The sequence below is a fragment of the Euphorbia lathyris genome, chromosome 6, assembly GCF_963576675.1.
Source record: "Euphorbia lathyris chromosome 6, ddEupLath1.1, whole genome shotgun sequence".
Taxonomy (NCBI): Eukaryota; Viridiplantae; Streptophyta; class Magnoliopsida; order Malpighiales; family Euphorbiaceae; genus Euphorbia; species Euphorbia lathyris.
This window is the reverse complement of record NC_088915.1, coordinates 54,723,145-54,741,909: the sequence shown is the minus strand read 5'-3', so window position 1 is coordinate 54,741,909 and position 18,765 is coordinate 54,723,145.

Below are 18,765 nucleotides of genomic sequence, written 5' to 3'. Positions count from 1 at the left end.
ATTAATGGGAAAACTTAGAGTCTCACATAGGGTTGCCACACCATACCATCCACAAACCAGTGGACAGGTGGAGATCTCAAATAGAGAAATAAAAAGAATCTTAGAGAAAACCGTTGGCAACTCTCGGAAGGATTGGGCAAACAAGCTCGATGATGCTCTATGGGCATATTATACCGCTTATAAAACACCGATTGGAATGTCTCCTTTTCGTTTGTTATACGGGAAATCTTGTCACTTGCCGGTGGAAATGGAACACCGCGCATTTTGGGCGTTAACATTTTTAAATTTTGAGACGCAGGCTGTTGGTGAACAGAGAAGTTTACAACTGAGCAAAATGGAGGAATTCAGGCTGTTCTCATACGAAAATGCGGTGAATTACAAAGCCAGGACCAAGCAGTGGCACGATAAAAAGCTCATGAACAAGGTGTTTCATGAAGGACAAAACGTCCTTCTTTACAATTCACGATTGAGGCTCTTTCCAGGAAAGCTCAAGTCAAGATGGTCAGGACCATTCATTGTGAACCGTGTATTTGCCCATGGAGCTGTTGAAATTTTCAAATACGGGGGTGATCCTTTTAAGGTGAACGGACAAAGATTAAAGCCATATTTAGAGAATGATCACACAAGGAAGATCGATACTGTTCATTTCCAGGATCCCCCAAGTTAGTAGAGGCTAGAGAACAGGGTGTCCGCTACAAACACCAATTGTAGCACAAGTAACTTTGCATTTTATTGATTTTTTTCTTTTTATTTTTTTTTTCTTGTGTAAATTGTGTTTGAATTTGATTTCATTATGAGTCATTTCTGCCTAGGCACAATTGTAAAACCTAAAAATCCTTCCAAGGGTGAGGTAGTACAATTGTACCTGTTTTGTAGGGAAGGGAATATCGTAAAAATTAGGGCGGTAGAAATTTGTTTATTAAAAGCTAGGTAAAGTGGAACGTCCACTCCTATGCCAAATAGGCAATCATACCGCCTGTTTTTTCTCCTCGATAAGATTGAACGGTTGGGGGGATATAAATGCTAAAATCAAATCTTGACCGTTCATCAACCCTCATTCTGATTCGAAAATACGCGCCTTTCTACCAATTTGTCCAGGTGACCGACTTTGATTCGGCTTCATAATGACAGATTGGCGAGAAGACGCCTCATTTCCCCTACTTAAAGATGAGTTATCTTAGTTCTGTTCGCCTATCACCATATTTCTTTCTTTTCTTTGAGACTTCTTTTCACAAGGGCAGTTCATGATCTGTGCCCTATACCACTGGAAAACCCTACTTAAACTTGAAAGCGAAATGAGAACCCGAGGCTGATCAAATGTTTGACATTGTCCTGTATGCTTATAAAACACTGTCTAATAAGACCCATTGAACAAAACAATTACTCAGCGCTCTCTGAATGATAAACCTTCCGCTTAATACTGGGTAAAATAGAATATGTTCCATGAGCTGACCTATATCTGAAAACTGACCTTAAACCTACTCGATTAAACCTTAGAATGTTTAGAGTTAAAACTAAGTCAGTAGCTCAACCATGACGGGGGAGTTTGCTAAGTAATAATAGGTCAACTATTGTTAGGCATGAAATTGACTAAGTTTAACAGATAATTTATAAGGGAATTCGGGTATTTTTTATATCATTTTGTAAGGATTAAGGGCTAATTAATGTCCTTGTGCAGATAAGCAAAGAACAATGCTAAACTCGATAGAAACAGCTTGTTTCGCTAATGCCAATGAGGAGTGGAGCCTTACATGTGTCCAGCGGTTAAACGCCGGATTATCCAATGACGGACAGCGACAGATCGTTGGTGGCAGTGAAAGGAAAGCGGCAGGACAGCAGGTGAAAGTGTGTGGCGATGGGATTGCCCAAAGAAGCATGATGATTTGAAGTCTCACCCCCTTGAGTGTTCAAGGGTTAATCTAAAAGTTAATCATTTTAGTTTATTTTAATTGTAGTAAGTTGTTGACTTTGTTTTGTAAAAGGGTACGAAAGTTGTTCCGATTTTTGGGCAGTCTCTGTCTTTTCCCTTTAAATAGGAAAAGCAGAGAAGGTTTAGGGATCGGGATATTTTCTTAGTTTTAGTTTTTTTGACAAGTAGAATAGAAGGAAGAAGAGAGCTCTCATGGAGTCTCAAGCTGTAACAAGAAACCTCTTCTGCTCACTGCTCGATATGAGTGAGTAGACATTTTGAACGGGCACGGCCTGGCCATCCCGGTGATGTAAGTTTTACAACGTTTTTATGAATATTTAGTATTTTGCCAATGTTGTGATCAATAAGGATTTAACTTTCTTGCGTAAGCATGTATGTATGTGTTAGATGAATGTTAGGACACTGCTTTCATCTTCACCGATATCTCTTTTGATCTCCCAACTTCGAAGCTGACAAGTTAGAAGGTTGTGTCGCGTGTGCAAAACGCTGTCGTTATGATCAAAACGCAACTCAGCAAGAGAAGGATCTAGAAGACCTTCATTGAACAACTTCGGAGTGAAGCCGCTGAGTTGAATCGACAAAGAGTACAAGACAGCAGCTGAGCAAGAACAACTTCCAGACAAAGTGTTTCCACTTTGGGTAAAGTTCAGAAGACACAGGACGCTATCTAGTTGACCTTACCATAAATGGAGAGACATTCTACCGAGCTGACTAAAAGCTGCTCAACACTGACCGAGGACAGAGGATACTCAAATCTGATTGGCCGAGAGCTATGAGCAAAACTGAGTGACAACGACAGGAAGCCGTTTCCCTCCAACGGTTATTTCGAAATTCGAAATGACTGATGTCTCAGACGTCTCTATAAATAGCGCCCTTCAGTTGCTTCATTTCAATACAGAACATTATCAAGCCATTACGCTGACCAAAATTCTACTCAAGTTCTGTGAAGAAAAGCAAAGCAAATTCTTACACCAAATTATATATCTTTCGTGTAAAAGTCTAGAGTGATTATCTAATCATCTAAGGTGTCTTAGCAATTGTTGTTTAGGACAAATCTTTATTATTTCTAGAGATTAGAAAGGAGAGGCTGAGTACTCGGTTATAGTACTCAGCGAGAGATTAGGAGTGAGTAGAGGTATAGAGGAAGGTACTCTTGTTATACTCAGCTTCTAAGTTGTAAAAGGTTTGATGCTCTACCGTTAAAGAGCTTAGTAGAGAATTCGAAAGCTCGGAACGTGTTCCGGGGACAGGACGTAGGCTTAGAGGCCGAACCTGGATAAATCTGCTGAGTAACATCTTTCTAACCTTAAACTCCTTCATATATATATTGCTTGCTTAAACAAAACTGACCAAGTAAAGAGGTCACGCTGAGTTGTGTGCATTGAGTATCTGAGTTCAGGAATAGACTCAAGTGCTATCTCCTGACTCAAAGAAAGAAGCTGACTTAGTCACCAGTTGACTAAGCTAGTGTCTTAATTAACTCAGCGCGCTGTGTAATCCTTTTCAAAGAAAAAGAAGTCAACCTTAACGTACTAAAATTTTAAATAGTTCCTATCCCCCCCTTGGAACTAACTTGTTACATTGTAAGGGACCAATAGCCTCACTTATTGCTTACTACGGTTCCTCCCGTTTTTATTTCCTATGAGTCCCGTATTGCCCATCTTGATGGCACTATGGGTGGAGGAGCTTCAAGTTCACAATTTGTAGGTACCGACGAAGGAGGCGCGGTGGAAGGAGAGGAAGATGCACCACACCCACAACCACAACACCAAGCACCTCAAGATGATGATCCGGTTGATTTGAGGCGGATTTTGGACCAAATTTATTCCAATAATCGACAAATGAATTTGCGAATTGATGATTTGGTGGAGAATAATATGGTGAAGAATGACAATCTCAACAATTTGTGGAGGGAGCATAAATCAACCCGTCATCGGATGCTTTCGTTCTTCCGTCGCAAAAACGTAGAAACGTCACCAACTCCTCCGGATTCACCACCTCATGCCTAGGTTTTATCACATCTTTTTCTTGTTGTGTTGTTTTTCTATTTAAATTTGGTACAATATTTTATCTTTTTTATTATGTTTGGTACAATTTTTAATTTATGTTGGATAATTTTAATTTGATCGTTTTTTTTCTTAATTCGTATGGCTTATTATCGTACACTTTTTCGTGTTTTATCAATTTTTGCACCAATGAGGACATGGTCCAATTTAAGTGTGGGAGGAGATGTTACATATATCGTTTTATTTCTAGTACGAATGAATGCAACGAATAATTTTGATGCAACGAATAAGAATAACGACCAAATGCAACATATATCTTATGCAAATGCAACACATTTTGCAACGTTATTTTTATTAATTTAACATTTTCATATGTTTATAAATTAAATTAATCATAAGTTAAATTTTTAGGATATGATTATTTTTAGGTTATCATTATCGATAGAAATAATATACTTTCTATACGGGTAATATTTTTCAAATTTTTCACAAATCTTCGACATGATTTTAAGTAAAATTGTCTCGAGTAAATGTATTTAAGTAAAAAATTCTTTATTTTCAAATCTCTATTTTATATCATGCAATTCATGATACAATAAATCTTATTTTAAATTTTTAATTAGGTTTATAGGCATTAAATTGAACTAACAATTTTTAGCTCGGTTTGATTTTGTCTTACATTAACACCAATTGGAGTTTTTAAGGAAACTTTAGCCATAATACATGTTGAATATTAAGTCAATATAGGATGAATGTGCTATCTTTCTTTTTCCCAAGTTACAATTTATAATTCATTAATTAATTAATCGTATTCTTAACTTTTGGCCACGATTGAGACCAACCTTATCACAATCGAGGTATGAAAGGGAAGAAAATAAGTAAACCGTACTTTTGGCCACGATTGCGACCACCCTTATCACAATCGAGGTATGGAAGGAACGTTTAAGTAAAAATTAAGCGTGTTTAAGTTTAAAGTAACGATTGCGTCCACCTATGGCATGGTCGGTACCTCTTAAGCAAACACAAAGCAAATAAAATGCATATAAAGTTACGATCGAGACCACCCTTATCTTGGGCGTAACTAAGCAAATAATCAACCCAAATACTTATTCAATTCATACAGTAGTTTAGGTTTGGGAAAGGAAAGTTTGTGCTTTGAAATGCATTGAGACGAAAAACTCAATAACATGCGTGCTTACATTGTCCCGAATACTTCAATTTAAAATTGAAAATACAAGACGAATGATATATCGTATTTATACTAAGTTAGTTTGATGTTTTGCGTATAAATATGCTAAGCAAAGTTAGTCTTTTCGGCTTAACTAATTTAAAAAGTAATACTAAGTTATATGTTTTATTTTTATAAAGAGATTAGTTAAAGAATAAATTCAGTGAAATTTTGCTCGAGACTAGCAAAAGATTAAGTATGGAGATTTGTTAAGCCCAAAATATACCTGAAATATCATTAATATTTACATCAGTTTTGTTATGAATTCGTGCTGTTTATATCTATTTAGAGTACTTTTACGTTCGAATATGTTTCTTTCATGCAAGGTACCTAAATATTTGGTAAAATCCAAATAGGAACGAAAAGAGCTTAAAAACAGAAGAAAACCCTACAAAAGGAGTCAAAGACGACGAAAATCAAACGCACCAAAACGAGGACGAGGACGAAGTCAGAAACAGAGAAAATCACTCCGTGCCGCGACCGCGGATCGCCATTCTCGGTCGCGACACGCTAGTTCCAGACACTCCTTCCTTTCGTTTTGAAGGCCCAAGTTTTACTCCCCCATTCTCAATCGAGAATTGCCATTCTCGGTAAGATCAGAAATTACTCCAGCATGAATTTAACATGTTTAAAATCCAAGAAACGCGTTCGTTCGAGTGGATAGAAACGTCTCTTCGCAGAGGACACGACCCTTCACAATGGACACGTCACTTCAATCATGACTCTTCAACATCTATAAATAAAGAGTTGATTGAGAGTTGAAAATATATAGAAAATTGAAGAGAAGAATTAATGCAGAAATTCTAAGTCAAGTGATTCGAAGTTAGAAATTCGATTCTGTAAAAAGCAATATGATGTACACACATTGTTTATAAAATTATTACAAACACAGTAGCGTTTAGATTTGTTCATATTAGTTTACATTTTGGTAGTAGCCGACCGTATCTCTATTACGAAGTTACATCGAGAAGATTAAGTAGAGGATCCACTCTGAGTCTGACAAACTCTAACGAAACCCAAGGAAAGGATTGACAACCCGTTCACTTGCAAGTCGTCGAATGTTTTCATGCTTCTTGTTCTCTGTAAACTTGTATCAAATTCATATTTCATCTAATAAAGTTCATTCTATTCGATAGATTTTTATGTAGCACTTTGGTAAATGATCCGAAGTGGATACTGTTGTTTTCATTAAAACGTAGTTGAATTCAAAATCTTTACAAGGAAACTTTATTGAACACTTAACAAATTAATATCATCAGTAGAGTATTAATTTGATTAAGGTAGCGATCTAACCCGACCGTAGGAGGATTGACTACAGTTCAAAGCCGTAAAATTAGAGGAATCGACGTTTATTTCATTTTCATAATTTATACAAAGTTTAAAGTTGTTTTCTTTGCTTAATGCAAATGAATACATTTATTTACTTTTCTAAAGAACTAAACGTTTCTGTTTTGTAAATTTATCCTTAAATCAGAAGACATTTCTAACATTCGATATATTCTAATATAATTCTTATTCTAGCAATTTCAAATACCCAAATCCCCAAATCCAACTAAACGATTTTACATTTTATTAACCTTTAAAGTAAATCTAACAGATTCAAAAATAAGTTTTCGTTAAAAAGCGTTCCTTGTGGGATCGATATCTTTTATTACTATAAGCGTATACCGTGCACTTGCAGAAATCGCTCAACAGTTGTTCAGACAGCTTCCATATGAGTTTCCATAGACGAAGAAATCATCCATGAACATTTCCACTGTCTGTTCCACCATATCATGAAATATGGACATCATGCACCTCTGAAACGTGGCTGGGGCATTGCATAACCCGAACGGCATCCTTCTGTAAGCATAAGTCCCATAAGGGCAAGTGAAAGTTGTTTTTTCTTGATCTTCACAGTGGATTGCATTCTGATTGTACCCTGAATATCCGTCTAGGAAACAGTAAAAAGCATATCCTGTCAGACGTTCTATCATCTGATTAATGAAGGGTAACGGGAAGTGGTCTTTCCTTGTTGCCTCATTGAGCTTTCTGTAGTCGACACACACTCTCCACCCCATTATAGTTCTTGTTGGGACCAACTCATTCTTCTCACTCAGAACTACCGTGGTACATCCTTTCTTGGGCACAACATGAACAGGGCTGGTCCAAACACTATCGGAGATGGGATAAATGATTCCCGCATCCAACAACTTGATCACTTCTTTCCGCACCACTTCCTTCATGTGGGGGTTTAGCCTCCGTTGTGGCTGGATAGACGACTTGTGATCTTTCTCCATTAGAATTCTATGCACACAAACTTCCGGACTAATTCCCTTGATATCATCGATTTTCCATGCAATAGCCTCCTTATTTCTTCGCAATACTTCCATCAGTTGAGCTTTCTGATCAAGTGTTAGCTTTGCAGATACAATCACCGGGCTTCCGCTAGGTGGCTCAAGGAAAGCATACTCCAAATGTGATGGTAGAGGTTTAAGTTCAGGTTTAGTCAGTGGCATAGTGGGTATTTCAGGTGGTTCTTGATGAGTGGGGGCAGTGGGATCTGGAGGGAGTGTTGAAACATGGCTTTCAATGGAACAGCCTGTTCCTTCGGATAAATTCACCTCTTCTCCTAAGAGAGTCTCCAGAGCATCCTGTTCCTGTTCCTGCAAAGTAGACATATTTTGAAAATCATCTAAGAAACAACATTTGTCATCACTAGTGTTAGCTCGTCTCATTGCTTCATTCATTTTGAAAATAACTTCCTCTCCATTAATTCTCAAAAATAATTTCCCTTCTCCGACATCAATCAGAGTTTTACCCGTTGCTAAGAATGGTCTACCTAAGATAATAGGAACATGCAAATCCTCATCTATGTCCATTATGATAAAGTCAGCAGGCAGTATGAATTTGCCTACTTTTACCAACACATCTTCCACTACTCCCCTAGGGTAACACACAGACCTATCAGCCAACTGAATCGACATTCTAGTTGGTTGTGGTTCTCCTAACCCTAGCTTAGCATACACAGAATACGGCATTAGGTTTATGCTGGCTCCTAAATCACACAATGCATTTTCAATATTTAACTTGCCAATTGAACAAGGTATAGAAAAACTCCCTGGATCCTTCAGCTTTTTCGGAAGCTGCTGCTTGTTCTGAAGTATCGAAGAACAATCTCTGTTTAATTGGATCATTGATATGTTCTCCAGCTTCTTCTTGTTTGACAAAATATCTTTTAAGAACTTAGCATATGTGGGCATCTGAGCAAGTCCTTCCACGAAGGGGATGCTGATATGCAACTTCCTCAAGGTGTCTAGCACTTTTGATTTTTGCTCCTCAAACTTCTTGTTTATCAGCCTCGCCGGATAAGGCACAGGTGGCACATAGGGCGGAGGTGTCTTGTACTTCTTTCCTTGCTCCTCTAGGTCTTGATCAATGGTCGCTTCTATTCCTACGGTCTCTCCATGGCTAGGAATAGCTTGTTCCTTTTCAACAGTTTGAGAAGTACCTGCACACTCAACATTTTTATCAGTTGATATAGGGGGCGAGTTTCCTTACCAGATCGTGACGTGATAGCCATAACATCCCCTTTTGGGGTTGGTTCAGTGTTACTCGGCATTATCCCTTTTCCTTTTGTCGTAGATGCATCGAGTTGATGGACTTGTGTCTCCAGATTTTTTTATTGACGCTTGTTTCTGCTTCATAAACTGCATCATCATTATCTTCATGTTAGGTTCCACATCTTCTTTTGGTGGAACAGGCTGTTTATAATTCTGCCGAGGTTGCCTCTGGTAACTCCCTCCCTGTTGTTGTTGGTACCTTGGTTGGTCCTGTTGATTCGGCTGACCAGTCCATCCAAAATTCGGATGATTTCTCATAGCAGGGTTGTAGGTTGTGGAGTATGGGTTTGGTGGATTCCTCTGATTATATCCTGCATAATCGCATTGCTCCTACTCAGATGCTTTCCCTTGTTTGACTCCAGGACAGTTTATGTTGAAATGCGGTCCTCCACAAAAGTCACATTCACCGATAAATGGTGGCTCACTGTGAATTGATGATACGTTTATCTTGCTGAGCTGCTTGGCAAGTTGTTCCACTTGGGTTATTAGCTTGGACACAACATCATCATTCCTTGCACTTTTTCCTTCACTTCTAGCTGAGTGCCAGTTATAACTAGTGCTCACGACTTTCTCAATAAGGTCGTACAAGGCCTGTGGTTTAAGATCTTCTAGGTTACCATTGGCAATGGATTCAATCTGGATTTTATAAATGTTGGTGACTCTATTGTAAAAATACTGCACTTGCATCCACATGGGGATGCCATGATTCGGTACCCTTCTTAACAGCTCTTTGTATCTTTCCCATGCCCCTGCCAACAACTCGTCCTCTTCTTATACAAATCGAGATACTTCATTTCTGAGTTTTATGGCTTGTCGAGGTGGAAAATATTTCATCAGAAAAGCGCTGGCCATTTCCTCCCAGGTTGTGATGGTTCCTGGCTGTAAGTTTCTCAGCCAGTTCTTTGCTTTATCTTTGAGAGAAAAAGGAAACAGCTTTAGTCTGATTACATCATCAGAAACTCCACGGTTTGATCGGAAGGTGTTGCAAAGTGTAATGAACTCTTGAATATGCCCATTTGGATCTTCAGACTGATATCCATTGAATTGCACTGAGGCCTGTATCATGGAACCCTTCACCTCAAACATGTTGTTTCCCTTGTTTGGTAGCACAATGCATGAATAATGTCCCTCCGTTGTGGGTCTGGAGTAATCTCTAATCCTCATGACTCGAGGATTATTGTTCTCTCCTTCTCCTTCAGGATTTGGCTGAACAACTTGTTCTGGTATTCTTCCAGCCATTCTTCTTTCTCTTTGTCACTCTCTTTGTCTCGCACGTCGAGCTCCTGCACGGTTTCGTCTACACGTTCTCTCTAATTCGAGATCGATAGGAAAAACAGGAGGTCCAGCTCTTCGCATATACAGATATAGAACTTCTTTTGCCTGCACGTCTTAGCAAACAGATTAAAAACACCTTGTTTCATAGAAATTTTCCGATAAATTTTGTTGCTTTCAATCCCCGGCAACGGCGCTAAAAACTTGTTGTCCTAAAAACAGACTCTAGCAAGTGCACTAGATACAAGTAATAAAGTGATAAGTCAAGTATCGTCTCCACAGGGATTGAGATCCAAAATAGTACAAGAAAATCGTTGCTGAACAATGTGTTGTTAAAGGCACCTTCTTTGTAAAGATGATTGTTGAGAATGATTAGTTAAAGCATTTGAGTACTACTTATATGTTTAGAAATATGACAACTGGATGATAGTTAAAAGATAGAACAGGTTAAGCACAGCAGAACATGTAGTGCAAGTTCCTAAACAGTCTAATAAGTCATGAATGATGTGAATGAAGTCAAGGTTTCTGCTTTAACGCTCACTTAAGTCAACTCTCGTGTGTTCTTAAGCTTCTAAGATTTACTAGTACCAATAGCGTCCTAAAGGTACGTTCTTTCTTGCATTACGATTGAAGCAGCATTTCAAATGAGAAAACCCTCAACACAACCATCTAACATGTCTGCTTCGAGGTTGCGAGTTTGATAGAGATATCGGTGAAGATGCAAGCAGTTTCCTATCATTCATCTAACACATAAATATATGCCTAAGCACAGAAATATAAAGCCTCTTCAAACACTTCATAGGAAAAACACCATGCATTCATTAATAGACTACGAAACTTACATCACCGGCCCAAACTGGCAGCGCCTATTCAAAATGGATTACTCACTCATACTGGTTGGTGAGCAATCAGCAGTTAGTACAAAGCTCTGAAACTCCATCTATGGAGCTCACTTCTTTGGCCAAGTCTATGTTTTTGTTCTCTAAAAAGTGCGATCCCCTTTCTTTCCTTACTACATCTATTTAAAGGAAAGGCCGGGGTCAAAATTGGTACCAGACAGTATCCTTACAAAATATTACTAAAACAAAGTCAATTGTTCAAAAATCTACGAAAACTAGAAATGATTAAAGATCCTTTTGACCCTTGAACACTCAAGGGTCGAACTTTCTTGTCATTTTAGTACTTTGGGAGTGCTCTGATCAACCTTTCCGCCTGCTGCCTCTGCCACACCCGCTTCTGTCCTGTCACTGTCCATCATCAGAATATCCGACGTTTGACTGCTGGATCCGAGAAAGGCTTCATGTCCTCTTAGTAGTAGCGAAACAGGCTGTTTCCATACTTATCTGCACAAAAACACCAATCAGACCTTCTTTCTCGCAATAGAACAGAAAAACACCCTTATATTCTTTTAATTATCACGTTAAAACATAGTCAATTCCATGCCTAACAAGGATCTAGGAATGAGCTTGTCCTTTTATAGTTGAAATCTGAAGTTCAAATCATTTGAATCTGGAAGTATCCGTTGGATTCAAACGGCTCTTCATGCGACATTGTTCTGGTCAGCTTCAGATTTTCAGGCCAATCCTGTCGTCTGAAATTTGCAGACGTCAGGCTTGTCTTCTTCCGATAGGTTCATCTTCTAGTGCCAGTTTGTCTTTTAGCAAATGGACAGTTGACCTATGAATCTTGAAACCATTTCCTTGCATGATTCCAAGGCTTCTGTTATTGGTGCAGACAGATGTCAGATCTTGTCTTTTAGCAAACGGATCAATCGCACTGTCCTGATGAATACTCAGCTTGACGTTGCTTTTGTTTTCTGAGTCATTCTTTACTCAGCTTCCATGGTCAGCTTCGTCTGTAAGCTTTGGTTATGTAGAAGACTTCTCTTCTTTGGTACTGAGTTCTGTTTTACTCAGCATATGCTATGTTTTCATGCTGACTTCGTCCTGCCTTACTGTTTTCATTTATACTTATATTGAACAAACATATTAGTACAATTAAATCAAAGCACTTAAATTTAATTGTCTCTTAATCATGGATTAACTTAAATAATTTTGTCAAATCAAAATCATGTGGAAAGGTGTTTCAACACACTTCATTTACATTAAGTTTATATCCTAGAACAATTTTCTATAGGACACTAAACCCCAACACTACTTGATCCCTCTCCTTTCTATACGGCCTCCTTCTACAGATAACTTTAATGGAGCATCTTGGAGCAGGTGGAACGTTTTTCGCATTTGCTGGAGTTTATTGGTAAATATTTTTCACTGATTCAACTCTCGTTTTTAATTCTCATTTTTTAATTCGTTTTTTAGTCCTGTGGTTGTGCATAAGGAGAGCAGAAAAAGGAAACAGCAAAAGAAATTAGGGTATGTTAATTCTAATTTTGTTCTTTATGGTTCTTAGAAAACATAGAACCATTTTTAGTTCTATATGTATTTGGTTGATTTGGATACGAAAGTTCTATGGATCTTTGTTATGCTGATGCTTGTTTATTGCTCCACTGTTGATTATTGTTTTTCATTGAGTTCCCGAACCACTTGTGCTTTCTGCGATTAAAACACTAATTGAGAATTAGCTATTGTTTGAATTCTTAAATTTGAACAAGTTCTAGTATTCCTCTAATTATTATAAAATGAAAGAATCATATAGCATACCTTTGTTGTTTGAGCTGTCTGGCTTACTAACAAGTTCATCAGTAACCTTTCTCCTCCTAAAAGAAAATGCATAAGTTTGTATCTTTACCAAGTTCTCAAAAAGGCATTAACACTATCTAGTATCTACAGATAGATATACCAATTTAAATATGATAACATAAATGGAAGACTACACTGGATTCTTGAAGCACTTGAAACCTTTAGATGTTAAATGTATCATTGTTGAAATTCTATCATAAATTCAACTAGTAGAAAATGTCCTTAAAATGAAACAAAATAATATCCATCATGTCACAAAAAAATAATTGTAGATTGTAAAAACATCATTTTGATAACTTCAATATAGAAATATACTAACCTTTTAATTTTAAATATCCAACGGTAAAAAGTGTGGAAAGTGTAAAACAAATTACACTTGATAACCCTATATGAGTATAGGTATTTATTTGGCTATGCTGAATAAGATTTCTTTCCTTGTTTATTTTTCAAATTACTCATCAGTTCTTTGATTCTCATGTAATGAATTACATTTTAAGTAGCCTTTTACTTTGAGAAACATTCATGCTTGCTTCAAACCTTCATGCGTGCTTCTTTTTGCTTGTTTCCTTTGACCAACTTTGGTGATTTGAGTATCAAAGCTATATGTGGACTCTATCACAAGGTTCAGTTTTGATATATTTCCTACTAGTACAGACCCTTGTACTTGACCAAATAATTCAATTGGGTATTTAAGTTTGCTTAAAGTGAATTATTGGTGTCTTGTCTTGTACTTGACCAAATAATTCAATTAGGTATTTAAGTTTGATTAAAGTGAATCATTGGTGTCTTGTGGTCTATTGACATCCAAACTTAATTAAAATTATTTATTTTCATTTTACTAAGTAGCCACATAGGATTCAGAGAGTTGGCATTGCCAATTTTTAAATAAGTTTAGGGGTTAATCCGATTATTTGGCTAAATATGTGTCTTTTATATATTATACATCAGCATGTGAGGGAAGTCAATTGCATTAGCATGGTTCATTCGAGCATGATGACTACAAGTATTGATTTTCATGTGACATCGCAACTTGCTCTTCCTCAACGATTTCATGTTGCCTCCAACATTCTGGCAGTTCGGTGGACACCTCCCTAAGGTGGCTGGGCCAAGGCAAAAACGCAGATGGAGCAGCCATCGGTTCCTTGGGAGCTGTTGCCACAGGCAGAGTTTTTAGGAACTCTAGAGGATTCCCTATAGGATCATTCACATTTGCTATTCCCACGACATTTGCATTCGTGGCTGAAGTGATATGTATGCGGTCAATAAGGCTTGGAGCTTTGAATGACATAAATTGTGGCTTGAGGTAAACTCAACCGTATTTAGTTCCTGAAAAACTTGCTAATTAATTATGGTCTTCATAAATGGTTGGCCTCTTCGCCCGACTTTTGCAACGTTTTGATCAGTGATGATATTAATGGTGTTTTATTTATAGGTTCGTGTAATTAGGCATTTTTTGCCCGTTCGGCATGAACTATTGTATTTGTATTTTTTTAAAGGAACTTATTGTATTTGTTATTTTTTGTTTTCAAAACATATTTCTAGTTTTCATGAATATTAGTTATTGTGAAAGATGAAAATATGTTTATAACTGTAATTACAATTACTGATTATATATAAAATTTATTATTACAAATAAATAAATAAAGTGTCTAGTAATCACATTCCAGCCTGAAACTTTTCCAGTAAATTACCGACAAAATATCAGCCAGAAATTCGTCAGTAAATCGACCAGTTTATGTATCCACCGAGCCCATTAGCTACTATAGTAGTCGCACAATATGGTCGGTAAAAATTGCGACCATTCAGTGACTAAATAAAACAGTCGCTAAAATCTGGACAAACGTGAAAGATAGTCGGTGTTTGTCCAGCGACCAGGCATTTACCGACTGAATATGTTTGGTCAGTAAACTGCTAAATTCAGTCGGTAAACCGTTTAGCTACCGAATTAACTACCAGAATTGTGGTAGCTAACTAGTTATTTTCTTGTAGTGTATATTATAGAAATAAGTACAAAAAAATGCTTGTGGTTTTTGTTGGAAAAATAGGCTAACGTATAGCAGCGGAAATATAAAAAATTTTAACCTATTTCCATTAACCCCAAGATCCGTTAATCGTTATTTCATATAAAGAGGGATAGAAGGAAAAACCTTTTGGAGTTCTATCTATCGTTGCAAACGAAGTGCCCACAACTTCAAAAGAGATGGAAACTATCTACCAATCTGCCCCTACCCGAACGGACCTTCCAGACCTCCGAACGACAATCCCTTCGGTGGAAACATGGAAGAATATATCTAGAAGCTCCTGTCCAAAAATCACGGCGATCCGACGGTTCAATCTTTGGAAATCCGCGAAATCGTGAACTGACCTGATGTAGGAGTAGTAAAACGAATTTCTCCATTTTGTTTGTTTTTCCTCTTTCATGAACACAACAAAACAAAACAAGTAAACGATTAGAAATCAACCGATGAATAGCAACCAAAATAGATTGCCTCTAATTAATCAACACAAGATCAAAGATAAAGAGAAAGAGATGAAAATCAATTGAACGGAAGGAAGCGGTGGAATCTCGTCCTCGGCTAGGGGGGTTCAGAATTCTCTCTCCTGGAATCAATAGTGGATTTCGAAAATCCCTAGTAGGGGGTATTTATAATCTCTTGTATCTAAACCCTAGTTAGATAGAATTAGGTTTCTTGAATAAGAATTCAATTCGGAATAGAATTCTTAAATATTATCTATTAATATATCTAAATATAAAAGATAATAATCAATAACCTTATCGGATAATAATATGAGTAATATAATCTAATTAAAACTCCTAACTTATTTATCCTTTAATTAATTTAATTCATAATCATAATCTAATTAGGATTAATAAAATCAAACTAATCATTTATGTATTTACATACATAAATCGCCCCCCCTCTATTACTGGGCCTTACTGGGCTCAGTTGGGCTTCCGTCAATTAATTAACATCTGTCTCTCTTTTGGGTTCCAAGTCTTATCTGTGACCCATTAGGTTCTTATTGCTTCTAGCCGTATGCAACTATTAAAATTAACTTTCAAAGAATTATATTTAATCTTTGCATAACGGAATGATGTACAGAGTATGTGATTAGCAAGTCCGTAATCATTCTCCTAGAGCTATAAGAAGACAGGTTGATTCTGTCGTTGACCTTTCAGTATTAGTTACGATATAATTCGATCCTTTATCAACTACGTCCTTGAACTGAATCTTATGACTATGGGTAATGTCAAGTCACATATAGCGAGACATTCGTTTTACTTGTACAGGCCGAGTCAACTCAAAATAGATAGGTTAAGTGAAATCTGTATTTCAAGTCTTAAGCTATCACCTTGCAAGGATTTAGAGTCGAGTCTTCCACAAGCGATCCATGGACATATCTCCCATTTATCGGGAGTGATAAATGCTCAATCCAATATATAACGATCCCGCAATCACTTCCTGTGATACCCAACGTTTGCTGTTCACACCCCAGAGTCATCTCTGTTAAGGATCGCGTTACACCAGAGTCAAAGCGTCACATTTCGTAATCCAGAATACCAATTAACATTCCTTTGAGTCTGAGGATTATTTACACATATTAATACCAATGAGATGAACAGGTGACAAGGATGAATCTACCCATCCTGTTATCTCAAGTCGGGTCCCCAATCCTAATGAACTACTTTTCATCGGATCCATGTAACTGTCCAGATATCTGTATATATGAAGCTTGTGAGATCAGCTTTCTGTCGGACAGAAGACATTATTACATGCAAGTCTCAGCAGTGATATGTCAATCCTAAACATATTACTTGACTTGGGGTGGTTTTAAGTTTATTAGTTTATTGTAAAGTTTTGTCTCACTTCATGCTTGTATGAACACTTTATAATCACTTTAAAACAAACTTACGGATTTCCTTTTATTAGACTTTATTTAGTGCTTAAAAGGGATTGCCTTTATATAGTTATAAAACATATATCTCTTAAAACAAATGATATAAAGAACAATTCATTTACATTAAGTTTGTATCCTAGAACAATTGTCTATAGGACACTAAACCCCAACATACTCCCACTTGGGTTAAAGCCAATTGTTTCTATAACTTATCCCAGTAGAAGTTAGATGACGATCATGTACTTTCTGGGTTAAGGGCTTTGTCAACGGATCTGCAACGTTGTCCTCTGTAGGTACTCTTTCTATTCTCACATCTCCTCTTGCCATAATTTCTCTTATAATGTGGTATCGCTTAAGGTAGTTCTTGGACGCATTATGAGACCGTGGTTCCTTTGCTTGCGCAATGGCTCCATTGTTATCACAATACAGTGTAATGGGATTTACAATGTCAGGCACCAAACCAAGTTCTGTAATGAACTTTCTAATCCAAACCGCTTCCTTTGCTGCTTCCGCAGCTGCGATATACTCTGACTCGGTCGTAGAGAAAGCTACGCTTCCCTGCTTGGAACTCTTCCAACTGACTGCGCCCCCATTCAAGATAAACAGGTATCCTGATTGGGATTTAAAATCGTTCTCATCTGTGAGATGACTTGCATCTGAAAATCCTTCTATTTTCAGATCCCCTTCTCCGTACACTAAGAACATATCTTTAGTTTTTCTCAAGTACTTAAGAATGTTCTTGACGGCAATCCAGTGCTCATCTCCTGGATTTCCTTGGTAACGACTCGTTACAGATAACGCGAACGCTACGTCAGGTCTAGTGCATAGCATAGCATATATAATCGAACCGATTGCGCTGGCATATGGGACTACAGCCATGCGCTTCTTATCATCATCGGTTTTAGGACATTGATGATTGTTTAACTTTACTCCATGTAGCATGGGTAAGTTACCTCGTTTCGATTCAAGCATGCTAAACCGCTTTAGCACCTTTTCGATGTATGTAGCCTGTGAAAGACCAAGCAGTCTTCTTGATCTATCTCTGTAGATCTTTATACCAAGTATATAAGCTGCTTCACCAAGGTCTTTCATTGAGAAGTTACCAGATAACCATACTTTTATCGACTGTAGCTGAGCTATGTCATTTCCCATTAGTAATATATCGTCCATATATAATATTAGAAATGCTACAGAGCTCCCACTTGCTTTCTTGTAAATGCAAGCTTCTTCGCAATTTTGTTCGAAACCAAATTGTTTTATGGTTTCGTCAAAACGCTTGTTCCAGCTTCTAGATGCTTGCTTGAGTCCATAAATGGATCTTTGAAGTTTGCAAACTTTGTTTTCATCCTTTGATATGAAACCTTCAGGTTGCATCATATATACATCCTCAAGCAGGTTTCCGTTTAGGAAAGCTGTTTTCACATCCATTTGCCAAATCTCATAATCGTAGTGAGCGGCAATAGCAAGCATGATTCTGATTGATTTGGACATAGCCACAGGAGAGAAAGTTTCGTCATAATCAATTCCTTGCTTCTGACGATATCCTTTCACCACTAACCTAGCTTTGTAGGTGCTAACCTTTCCATCCATATATGTCTTCTTTTTGAAGATCCATCTGCACCCAATGGGTTTTATCCCTTCGGGTGGATCAACCAAAGTCCACACTTGGTTGGTGTACATGGAATCCATTTCAGAATCCATGGCCTCAAGCCATGCTTTAGAATCTGGACTAGTAAGAGCCTCTTCGTAGTTTTTGGGCTCGTCGTCTAACACGAGAACCTCGTCATCATCTCCCACTAGAAAACCATATCTAACTGGGAGTTCACGAACTCTTTGTGATCTACGAATAGGTGGCACTGCAGTCTCATCTAATGGGACTGCTTCGGGTACCTCAACCGCCTCTGTTGTTTCAGTCGGTGTTTCTTCTTCTTGAACTTCTTCAAGTTCAATCATGCTTCCCTTTTGTGTTTCTTCGAGAAACTCTTTCTCTAAGAAGGTTGCGTGTTTGGATACTATCACTTTCTGATCATCTGGATGATAGAAGTAATATCCCATAGTTTCCTTAGGGTATCCAACGAAGAAACATTTATCAGATTTAGAATCTAGTTTGTCGGAGGCAATGCATTTG